The sequence below is a fragment of the Carlito syrichta genome, unplaced genomic scaffold (assembly GCF_000164805.1).
Source record: "Carlito syrichta isolate Samal-C Ts95f unplaced genomic scaffold, Tarsius_syrichta-2.0.1 Scaffold310501, whole genome shotgun sequence".
Lineage (NCBI taxonomy): Eukaryota > Metazoa > Chordata > Mammalia > Primates > Tarsiidae > Carlito > Carlito syrichta.
The window spans coordinates 168,544-175,728 of record NW_007254597.1 but is presented as its reverse complement, the minus strand read 5'-3'; the positions used below and the strand labels follow the sequence as shown (position 1 = coordinate 175,728).

Here is a 7,185-nt window from a genome sequence, read left to right as displayed (position 1 = left end):
TTTCTAGGAATATCTTTCACGGTACTCCTGGATTACTTTTATTGTTCCTTCTCCTTGAAAAGCCCTCGTCCCTTGGCTTCTATGACACCTCACCTCCACATCTTCCTTTTTCTTCTGTTGCCCTTTCTTCCTATCCTCCTCCTTATGACCCTTTCTCCATTTCTGTCTTTAAAATTCGATTTCTCATGCAAATTAAAACTACACTGAGATACCACCTAACTCCAGTCATGATGGCCATCATCAATAGCTCAAAAAACACCAGATGCTGGAGAGGATGCGGGGAAAAGGGAACACTTCTACACTGTTGGCTGATTGGAGTGTAAACTAATGCAACCTCTGTGGAAAACAGTGTGGCGATTCCTAAAAGATTTAAAAATCAACCTTCCATATGATCCTGCAATCCCCCTACTGGGATTATACCCAGAGGAATTCAAATCACTCTATGAAAAAGATACCTGCACACACATGTTTATTGCAGCATTGTTGACAATAGCAAAAACATGGAACCAACCGTGCTGCCCATCAAAAGAGGACTGGGTAAAAACTTGTGGTGCATATACATGATGGAATATTATGCAGCCATAAAGAAGGACACAATAGCTGGGTTCGGTGGCTCAGCCTGTAATCCTGCGCCTTGGGAGGCTGAGGTGAGTGAATTGCCTGAGCCCGTGGGTTCAAGACCCGCCTGGGCAGCTTGGCGAGACTTCATCTCTACAATAAAAATCAAAAATCAGCCGGGCGTGGTAGCACGCGCCTGTATTTCCAGCTACTTGGAAGGCTGAGCGGAAAGATCGCCGGAGGCCATCAAGTCGAGGCTGCGGTGGCCGGAAGCGGCCACTGCACTCCAGTCTGGGCGACAGAGTGAGACTCCAACTCAAAAAATAAATAAATAAAATAAAATAAAATAAAATTTGGTTTCTCTCTTCAGCCTTTTCTTCTTTCTCTCGACTGACACATTCTATCTTCTCTCATACCTCAACTAACATCTACTTTTGCACTTGATGATTCCAAGTCAGTCGAATGGACATTTTGGTCCGAAAGTCCTGCATACACTTTAAACTTGGCTTGTGCAAAATTGAATTGTAGTCTTCATTTACTCCTCATATTGCATCTCCCTTTTCTTACTCAGTAACTGCTATCATCGTCCACCCCAGTGCCCAAGTCAGAGATCTGGGTATCATTTTTGGTGCCATCCTTCCCTCATCTCTCATTTCTAATCCATAAGCTGAGTTCTAACAACTCTACCTCTCAATTACCTCTCAGATCGATCCATATCTCTTCATTTTCACTGCCACTACTCCAGTTTAGCTCTTTATCTTTTCTTACTTAGTATGACAGAAACTGCTAGTAGTCCTTTTTTTTTTTTTTTTGAGTTGGAGTCTCACTCTGTTGCCCAGACTGGAGTGCAGTGGCACACTTACGTCCACCCCGGCATCTACCTGCTGGGCTCTGGCGATCCTTCTGCCTCAGCCTTCCAAGTTGCCAGAACTGCAAGTGCACGCTACCATGACTGGCTAATTTTTGAGGTATTGTCGAGAGGAGGTCTCGCCAAGTTGCCCGGGCTGGTCTCGAACCCGTGGCTCAGGCAATCCACTCTCCTCAGCCTTCCAAAGTGCTGGGATTACAGACTGAGCCACCGAGTCTGGCCCATCCTCCCTTTTTTCTATTTTAATAAACCTCTGTTTTGTAGACTGGGCACATTACCTCACAGGATAAAATCTACATTTCCTAGCTATCCTCGCAGATAGGCCGTGGTCATGTGTCTGTGTCTAAATTCTGGCTAATAGGATATGAGTTGAAGCAAGGTGGAGCTTCCAGGCCATAAACTCAAAGGGAGATTTTACTTTCTTTCCGGCTGTAATGCATGGGTGGTGGTGGTTGACCATCTTGGTACATGCAGGTAAGGCAACATCTCAGATTCTATGACTTTGAACTGCTATATCTGGATTGCTTATGTCCAGACTGTTAAGTGAGGAAATGATTTTCATGTTGTGCAAACCACTGTTGTTTATATATTCTCAGATTAATGCAAGAGCCTTCTGATTGGTCTTCCTGCTCCCACATTTTTTTTTAGTAGGAGTCTCACTCCTTCGCCCAGGCTGGAGTGCAGTGGCACGCTGCTCACGGCCACAGCAGCCTTGACCTGCTGGGCTCAGGAGATCCTTCCACCTCAGCCTTCCAAGTAGCTGGAATTGCAGGCATGCACCACCATGCTTGGCTACTTTTTTTAATTTATTGTAGAGTTGAGTCTTGCCAGGTTGCCCAGGCTGGTCTTGAACCTGTGGGCTCAGGTAATCCTCTCACCTTGGCCTCCCAAAGTGCTGGGATTATAGGCATGAGCAACTGTGCCCGGCCCTTGCCCCCACTTTTAACATTTCTTCAATCTATTGTCTTCATTAAAGTCAGAGTAATCATTGTCAAATTCAAATTTGATTATATTATTCCCTGCCCCCCCTCCACATCCCATGCCATTTCCTGCAGTGTGTACTTTAGATTTCTTAGGTTGGCATACCAGACCCTTCATAAACTGACCTCTGCCTTAACTCCCCAGTCTAACGTCTTTCTTTTCTTTCTTTCTTTTTTTTTTTTTGGAGTAGAAGTCTCACTCTGTTGCCCAGGCTGGAGTGCAGTGGCATGCTCATGGCCACCACAGCCTTGACCTTCTGGGCTCAGGTGATCCTTCTGCCTTAGCCTTCCAAGTAGCTGAAACTACAGGTGCGTGCCACCATGCCCAGCTAATTTTTTAATTTATTGTAGAGACGAGGTCTCACCAAGTTGCCCAGGCTGGTCTCGAACACCTGAGCTTAGGCGATCCTCTCACCTCCACCTCCCTAAGAGCTGGGATTACAGGTGTGAGCCATCATGTCCGGCTCCAGTTTCACTTCTAATCACTCCCTACCTTGTACTCTAAGTTGCAACCACACAGATCCATGTGCAGTCTCACAGAATAAGCCGAGCTCTTGTGCCTCTGTGCACTTGTAAGTGCTGATTTCTCTGCCCAGAATGCCCATTCCCACCCTCATTAGTTTTCCAGTCTGGCTAATTTCTCCTTGTCCTTTAAGATTCAGGCGACCTCCTCTTGGAGGGTTTTCTTGAGCACACGTGAATCAGTCATGGTACCTAACTATAGAACCCTTTCAGGTATTCTCCCAAGTGTTCTGTGCGCACATTTATCAAAGAATCACCTGTTTACTTGTCTTCTTGCCTCTCCACCCCTCTCAACAGTTACTTCTTGGACAGTAATAACTATTATCCCATTCACAGGTATATCACCAGGTCCTAGCACAAATTCTGGCACAAAATAGCACTTAAAAAATATTTATAGCTGGGCTCGGTGGCTCAGCCTGTAATCCTGCGCCTTTGGGAGGCTGAGGTGAGTGGATTGCCTGAGCCCGCGGGTTCGAGACCCACCTGGGTGGTGATACCTCATCTCTACAATAAATCAAAAAATCAGCCGGGTGTGGTAGCTCATGCCTGTAATTCTGGCTACTTGGAAGGCTGATGCGGAAGGATCGCCGGAGTCCAGCAGGCGAGGCTGCGGTGGCCGGGAGCGGCCACTGCACTCCAGTCTGGGCGACAGAGTGAGACTCCAACTCAAAACAAAACAAAACAAAAATGTATTCGGCCGGGCGTGGTGGCTCAGGTCTGTAATCCCAGCACTTTGGGATGCCAAGGTGCAGGGATTGCCTGAACCTACATGTTTGAGAACAGCCTGGGTAACTTGGCGCGTCCTCATCTCTACAATAAATCAAAAAAATAGCCAGGTGGTAGCGTGCGCCTGTAGTTCTGGCTACTTGTAAGACTGAAGGATCACGGGAGTCCAGCAGGTTGACACTGGGGTGGCCCTGAGTGTGCCACTGCGCTCCAGTCTGGGGGACGGAGTGAGACTCTGACTCAAAAAAAATTTTTTATTCAGTAAGTAAGTCAATGAATGAATGAATTCCACAGTTGTGAACATAGCATTAGAATGGAACATAGATACCTGAGTTTTGTACCTATTTCTGCCACTTCCTGGATGGTTTTAGTTGAAATCATTTCACTCTACTTGAATTGAACCAGATAAGCTTTCAGGTTCCTTCCAGGTCGATGACTTAGAAATACATAATATGTATTTATAAATACATAAAAAGTGAAAGTTCGCAAACTTACAGAGCTGACAAAATTAAAGGACTGGCTAGGTAATTCTTGCAGTAAAAGATACTTAAGCACTTTTCTTCCCCTCCCCGCCCCCGCAATGCTGCTGGGCCTGCAGGTCTGTGTGGAGCCATGCGGGTCTGCAGGATGGGGTTTGTTAAAGTTGTCAAGAATAAGGCCTACTTTAAGAGATACCAAGTGAAATTTAGAAGACGACGAGAGGGTAAAACTGATTACTATGCTCGGAAACGCTTGGTGATACAGGATAAAAATAAATACAACACACCCAAATACAGGATGATAGTTCGTGTGACAAACAGAGATATCATCTGTCAGATTGCTTATGCCCGTATAGAAGGGGATGTGATAGTCTGAGCAGCTTATGCACACGAACTACCAAAATATGGTGTAAAAGTTGGCCTGACAAATTATGCTGCAGCATATTGTACTGGCCTGCTGCTGGCCCGCAGGCTCCTCAATTCGTTTGGCATGGATAAGACCTATGAAGGCCAAGTGGAGGTGACCGGAGATGAATACAATGTAGAAAGCGTTGATGGCAAGGCCGGTGCTTTCACCTGCTATTTGGATGCAGGCCTTGCCAGAACTACCACTGGCAATAAAGTTTTTGGAGCCCTGAAGGGAGCTGTGGATGGCGGCTTGTCTATCCCTCACAGTACCAAGCGATTCCCTGGTTATGATTCTGAAAGCAAGGAGTTTAATGCAGAAGTACATCGGAAGCACATCATGGGCCAGAACGTTGCAGATTATATGCGTTACCTAATGGAAGAAGATGAAGATGCTTACAAGAAGCAGTTCTCTCAGTACATAAAGAACAGCGTGACTCCAGACATGGAGGAGATGTACAAGAAAGCTCACGCAGCTATACGGGAGAATCCTGTGTATGAGAAGAAGCCCAAGAAAGAAGTGAAGAAAAAGAGGTGGAATCGTCCCAAAATGTCCCTTGCCCAGAAGAAAGATCGGGTAGCTCAAAAGAAGGCGAGCTTCCTCAGAGCTCAGGAGCGGGCTGCTGAGAGTTGAACCAGTTTTCTATGAGGATTTTTCAGATAAAGACAATAAACATTGACCAAGCAGAAAAAAAAAAAAAAAAAAGATTCTTAAGCTAAGTGCAGTGGCGTCTGTCTGTAGTCCTAGCTACGCAGAGGCTGAGGCAGGAGGATCACTTGAGCCCAGGAATTCTAGGCTACCTTGTGTGATGATAGCACCCGTGAACAGCCACTGCACTTTAGTCTGGGCAACACAGAAAGATTCCATCTCTTAAAAAAAAAGTTTCGAGAAAACATACCAAATAAAAATAAACTTGTAGGGCAGCCCCTTCGGGTTCCCTCCCACGGTGGGAGCTTTTCTGTCCTCTTAATAAATCCTGCTTTAAAAAAATAAAATAAAATAAAAAATAAAAATAAACTTGTATAGCAATATTTAAGTTCTTTTTATTTATAACTTTTTTTTTTGAGTTGGAGTCTCACTCTGTCACCCAGACTGGAGTGCAGTGGCCGCTCCTGGCCACCGCAGCCTCGACCTACTGGGCTCTGGCGATCCTTCTGCCTCAACGTTCCAAGTAGCCGGAATTATAGGCTCGCGCTACCACGCCGGGCTAATTTTTTGATTTGTTGTAGAAATGAGGTCTCACCAAGTTGCCCAGGCAGGTCTCGAACCCGTGGGTTTAGGCAATTCACTCACCTCGGCCTCCCAAGGTGCGGGATTACAGGCTGAGCCACCGAGCCCGGCTTATTTATAACTTTTTAAACTACTTTTGTGGGCTGGGCATGGTGCCTCATGCCAATAACCCCAGCACTTTGGTAGGCCGAGGCAATAGGAGTGCTTGAGCCCAGGAGTTCAAGGTTGCAGTACACTATAATAGCACCACTGGGCCGGGCTCAGTGGCTCAGCCTGTAATCCTAGCACTTTAGAAGGCTGAGGCGAGTGGATTGCCTGAGCCTGAGGGTTTGAGACCCACTCGGGCAACTTGGCAAGACCTTGTCTCTACAACATATCAAAAATGAGCCAGGCGTAGTAGTGCACCCTTGTAGTTCCAACTACTTGGAAGGCTGAGGAGGAAGGATCGCAGGAGTCCAGCAGGTTGAGGCTACAGTGGCCAGGAGCATGCCACTGCACTACAGTCTGGGTGACAGAGTAAGACTCTGACTCAAAAAAAAAATAGCACCACAGACCAAGACCCTGTCTCTAAGTAAATAAACAAACAATAAAACTATTTTTGTTGAATCAATTATCTTCACAAAAATCTTTCAAAAATATCAATTATAATCTCTGAGAGGTAAAGAAGGTGAAATTAAGTAAGATCAGGTACTTTTTTTAGAGTCAGAAATAGGGACAGAAGCAGATTTCAGAACCTGACTCAAAATTGGCCTGGCAGAATATCTCATCTTTTGTAAAATAGACATGTGACATCATAGAGCTATCAGTTAAGAAAGCAGTGAACTAAAATAAAGTGCAGGTAGATTAAAACAGCAAATACTAAAACTGAGGGACAAGATGGCATTCTATTTTAGGGTCACATGATGACTGGTTTGGTGGCATTCTTAAGGGGTAATCAGTTATTGTTTCTCTACTTTTAAACAAAGCTATCCTTAAGCAGTCCCCAAACAGGCAAGTTATGCAATTCTTTTTTTCTGAGTTGGAGTCTCACTCTGTCACCCAGGTTGGAGTGCAGAGGCATGATCACAGCCACCGCAGCCTCGACCTGCTGGACTCAGGCAATCCTTGTGCCTCAGTCTTCCAGATAACTAGGACTACAGACATGCGTCACTACACCTGGTTGATTTTTAAATTTATTGTAGAGACGAGGTCTCACCAAGATGTCCAGGTTGGTGTTGAACCCCTGGGCTCAGGCAGTCCTCTAACCTCTCCCTCCCAAAGTGCTGGGATTACAGGAGTGAGCCACTGTGCCGGCAGTATGCAATTCTTTAAAATATTTTGAAGCTGGGCTCAGTGGCTCAGCCTGTAATCCCAGCGCTTTGGGATGCTGAGGTGAGTGAATTGCCTGAGCCCGCGGGTTTGAGACCCGCCTGGGCA

The 7,185-nt window shown here is 45.8% G+C and overlaps 1 pseudogene across 1 annotated transcript in view; it reads left to right on the top strand.

The window, feature by feature from the left end:
• The first annotated feature begins 4,279 nt into the window (after positions 1-4,279).
• LOC103270858 overlaps positions 4,280-7,185 on the top strand; it is a 28,869-nt pseudogene continuing 25,963 nt past the window's right edge. Inside the window, exon 1 of the transcript XR_505002.2 lies at positions 4,280-5,213. The product of XR_505002.2 is annotated as a 60S ribosomal protein L5 pseudogene (transcript). The remainder of the gene's footprint in view (positions 5,214-7,185) is intronic.